The sequence below is a fragment of the Lutra lutra genome, chromosome 2, assembly GCF_902655055.1.
Source record: "Lutra lutra chromosome 2, mLutLut1.2, whole genome shotgun sequence".
Classification (NCBI taxonomy): domain Eukaryota; kingdom Metazoa; phylum Chordata; class Mammalia; order Carnivora; family Mustelidae; genus Lutra; species Lutra lutra.
The window spans coordinates 123,745,257-123,750,379 of record NC_062279.1 but is presented as its reverse complement, the minus strand read 5'-3'; the positions used below and the strand labels follow the sequence as shown (position 1 = coordinate 123,750,379).

The 5,123-nt window shown below is 36.4% G+C and overlaps 1 pseudogene; it reads right to left on the bottom strand.

Moving 5' to 3' along the window:
• Positions 1-3,193: 3,193 nt before the first annotated feature.
• On the bottom strand, positions 3,194-3,683 carry LOC125094290 (40S ribosomal protein S24-like; annotated as a pseudogene).
• Positions 3,684-5,123: the final 1,440 nt, after the last annotated feature.

Below are 5,123 nucleotides of genomic sequence, written 5' to 3'. Positions count from 1 at the left end.
CTTTTTTCTTTCAATTATCAGTCATTTTCCCCCCAGGTGTTCACATTTCCACAAATTTTTATTATGATACAAGAACTATAAATCTTCAAGTGACATGCAATTTATTTCCTAAAATAGGACTTTTGCTGTCAAGCCCTATTTCTTCCTTGTATATGAAAAAGGCTACAGGTGATAAAATGTTCACTGAGTTAAATGAACAAACTCACAATTACAATGTACAAAATCTATACCACTGTCAGTGTTAGTCATTTTGCTTTTTAAACCTTCTGAAGAAAATGAGGACCAAAGGAACTTCAAACTCTAATCATGAAGAGATTTATAGATATAAAATTGAGACATTTATTTTTCAGATTCTACTAGGATAATGAAATAGTAGATATTCAGAAATATCTTATGACAAGAGCTATTACCTATCTGGGAACATCACTAATGGGTTACCTTGTTAACTGCAAAAATGTGCTTAACATTTTTGTGTAAGATCATAAATCTAGATCTCTCATATTTCTCAAGTTTTCATCCTTCCCTTTTATAAGGACTACAAGAATATAATAATCATGTAAATTTCTCTGTTTTTTTATTAATCATTTTAAATAGTTGAATATTTTAAACATTTTTCCTGTTTATAAATATGTTTTCTAAGTCAAGTCACTGATCTTCAATGTGTCTTAGTTTTCTTATCTGCGTCATGAAAAAAAAATCAAACTACAAAAATTTTTGGTCTTTGGCTTGGAGAATACGTTATTTCTAATGTTGTGTTAAAGTGGGATATTTGATAGGACTCAGGCTTAAATTTAAAATCATCCACAGCTTACTCTACTCGATAACTTTCAATATTTTTTGAATTTTTGATTCAATTTTTGATAATTAGTTGGTGTCCAGAGGTTAGTGGTCTGGAGTCCTAGTGGTAAATCTCATTATTACGATGGTGGATCATATTCCAAGGGATTGTGGTTTTTCATTGCTCTGAGAATTTCTACATTCCTGAATACACACCTAAAACCAAAACTAAATCCCAGGATGCTTTTAGTTGTTGAATATATTTCAAATGCTGTATTTCTAAATTTTGAGTCAAGGCAACACCCTCTAAGTATACTCCTTTTACTTTTATACTATACTTTCCTGACAACAAATTGTTTGCCACACTCCTGTTTTGTTTCTTCTTAAATAACTTATGCCTTCACTCAAACTTATGGTCATTAACTGTACAATTATTCCTGTAATAAGGCATTATCTGTATTATATTGGGATGAGCTATAAGGAAAGATCATATATCTCTCCACTCCCCTTGAATTTGGCAACGATTTGGTTCTGCAAACAAATTTGACACTGATGCTTCTTATTAGCTGGGTCAACTGAGAGTGGTAAGTCTCCATGATTATCATGTGAAGAGAGATAATATGTATTAACTTATACAAATTTACAGTTTTTCCATCTATGTAACAATGTGAATTTCATCTTTGTGCCTTTGGCTTTTCATTTGACTACATGTCCATTGTTCCCTAAGAGAAAGTCTGCTCTTGCCAGCTTATCATCTAAGGTTTTGGAGACAGAAAGTAGAAAATATAAGCAGGAAAAGATAAGATCAAAGAAAGAGTTGGAAAGACTGTAATAGTATTATTTGTTGGAATATTTCCCAGGCCTTCTTTATTGTAGAAAATGGGAATAGAAAACGGAGGAATAAGAGAGAGTAAAGTTTTGTTCTTTCAAAACAAAGAATAGAGAAAGTAAATCATACAAAACCACCACAAAAAAGTCAACAAAAATCCAGAAATTGTTAACTTCATCTATTATAGTAAAAACAAAACAAAACAAAACAAAAAACTGAGACAGAGAGTATCCAAAAGTGAGCAGGTAAGTGAAAATTTTGAGGATGTGAGAAAGTTCAGGTGTGTGAGAGAGTGTAGATGGAGAGAAATGGGATTATAAGAGCTTTCATTTTGGGTTATGAGTTAGATATCTTTTACTATTTTTATATAAATTCACTTCAAGTTTTTTTTTAAGATTTTATTTGACATTTTATTTGTTTATTTTGTACTCAAGAGCGCAAGCAGGGGAAGGGACAGAGTGAGAAGAAGAAGCAGACTCCCTGCTGAGCCAGGAACCCAATCCAGGGCTCAATTCCAGGACTCCAGGACCATGACCTGAGCCGAAGGCAGATCCCCAACTGACAGCCACCCAGTTCCCCCTACACTTCAAGATGTTTAATTAATTATTGTTGGTAACTTGACTGTGTTTTTAATTGTATCACTAATGTGAGCCTAAACCACACAGCAGTCCTCTAAGACCTGAATGCATCATCACTGCTTTTCCTGTTGCCAAATTCAGTGCTTTGTTTCTCTTTCTGTTCTCATATTTCTTAATCTCCTGACAGAATTTGGCAGGATTCACCACTCCCTCTTTCTGGAACACTGTTCTCTATCAGTTCCTAGCACACCATTTTATTCTAGTTTTTCTCCCAACTCTGGCTGCTCTTCCCCTCTCCCTGAGTGTCACTAGGTCTCTTCTCTGCCTCCATACCTCTTCTCCTAATCTGTGGCTTTAGAGACCATCTGTAGTTGGATAAATCCCAAATTCATATCTGTAGTCCAGAATCAGATAATTGTACCCTTGAAAACTTCCTCAGGGGATGCTGGGTGGCTCAGTCAGTTGAGCCGCTGCCTTCGGCTCAGGTCATGATCCCACGGTCCTGATCCCACGGTCCTGGGATTGAGTCCCTCATCAGGCTCCTTGTTTAGCAGGGAGTCTGCTTCTCTCTCTGCTTCTGCCTGCCACTCTGCCAGCTTGTGCTCTCTCTCTGACAAATAAATAAATAAAATCTTAAAAAAAAAAAGAAAGAAAGAAAGAAAGAAAGAAAACTTCCTCAGATGTTGGACTAGAGTCTCAAAATTAATATTCTAGAATAAAATTTTTGCTTTTACTCATAAAGCCTCATCTACTGTATTTTCACAAGTGGCATTATCATTCAGTCAGTTCCAAAATATATATTCCTGAGAATTATTCTTTTCTTTCTTTTTTTTACTTTGATCCCCACATACAATCCATCAATTCTTCCTCCAAAGTATCTCTCACATCTGTACCCTTCTTTCCTTCTTCCCCAGCATGCCCCTGGTCAACTCTTCATATTTCCACAGTCTTCCTCTATCACTTTTATTCAACTCCATTCCAAACAATTATGGAACAATATATCTTTAATATTCTTAGTTTATTAATCTTCTTATGAAAAATCTGCACAATCACCACAGAGGAACCCACTGCAGCATCTTTACTCCTTCCTTTGTCCAATCTCTGACTCACTTTTTGCCAGCACCCAAATTGGCTTTTGTAGTCCCCCTGACTTTCTTCATTCTGTTCTTGCATTCCTTTCACTGTTTTTTTGATATATTTTTCTTCTCATATAGGCCATGTCTTGTGAGTCTATGTTTGGGTTCATTTTTCTCTGCATAATCCAAGTAATCATAAATCATGCCAAACCCAATTGTCTTGCCACCACCAAAATGGGTTCTGAATCCAAATACAAATATGATATCTGGTGTGGTCTTGAACATTTTGTCTAGTTTTTCCCGAATTTCTGTCTTAGGTACTGTTGCCTTTCCAGGGTGAAGGACATCAGTGACCACCTGTTTCTGCTCAAGTAGTCAGTTGGTGATAAACTTCCTCGTCCAGAGAGTTACTGTGTCATTCATGATGGTGGCTGAACTTCAAGCACCTGGAAAGGAAAAGAAAACCACTATCTGCCCTGGAATAATATTTTTTAAAAAACACATGCACACAAATTGGGCAATATGATATCCTAGTAAAATTTCCCTATAGCTTCTATTTTCACTTAGAGAAATTCTGGATTTCTTTTTTTTTTTTTTAAGATTTTATTTGTTTATTCAACAGAAATCACAAGTAGGTAGAGAGGCAGGCGGGGGCGGCGGGGGGGCAAGCTCCCCTCGGAGCAGAGATCCCGATGTGGGACTCGATCCCAGGACCCTGGGATCATGACCTGAGCCGAAGGCAGAGGCTTTAACCCACTGAACCACCCAGGTGCCCCCCTGAATTTCTAATATTGGCATACAGAACCCTAAATCATCTTGCTGATCTTAACTTGTTCAGTCTTCATGTTATTTTCCCTCTGTCCACAATCCAACTACCTGAACATTGGTTACTTCTTAAAATGTGCTATTTCTCCTGTTGGTGCATTTGAAAATACAGTTTTTGCTCTCATAAAAACTTTCATTTTTAAATCTTGTTGAACAGTTTTCAAATAACTGGACTAAAGTGAAATATCACCTTTGACCTTCTGTGATAAAAATGACCTCCTTCTATTCTCTTTCAGGATATCTCTGTCCTTCACAGCATTTGAGCATTTACAACTGATATATTGTTTTATTCCTGATTGAATGGGAAGGTCCAAACGAGAAGGGGGTTTGTTTTACTTACTAAACAAACTGCTTGGCACAAAGAAGTCATGCAATAAATATTAAATAACCTTTAAAATAAATTTATTTCCTTTGGTCTACATTAGGGGGTGTTTGATGGGCCAACATACAGGTTTTTAAAATAGATTTTTGGGGGGACAGGGCAGATGGAGAGCAAAAGAGAAAATCTTAAATATGCTCCACACCCAACATGCAACTTGATGGGGGGCTTGATCTCACAACCCTAAGATCATAACCTGAACTGAAATCAAGAGTTGGACACTTAACCAATGGAGCCACCCAGGTGGCCCTCTTTTGTTGTTGTTGTTATTGTTGGTTTATTGTTGTTATTGTTGTTGTGATTTAAATAGGCTCTGTGGAGCCCATTATGGGTCTTGAACTCATGACACTAAGGTCAAGACCTGAGCTGAGATCAAAAATCTGATGCTTAACTGACTGAGTCACCCAGGCACCCCTAAAATAGATATTTTTTAAAGAGCATAGTCTTTTGCAGAACTGGTTAATTATTCTTGTGACTACTACAACCTCTTGGGTAGTATGAATTCTCTTCCAGCCACTGCATGAAACTCTTTTAGATGCTCTTTGTCATTAACTATAGTACTATTTCTATTTCCATTTAATTAAAAACAGAAATTAAAGCTTGGAAAAGTGAAGTTCAACCTTCTGGATTTGATTAGGAAAACAGAGTTGCATAATGCC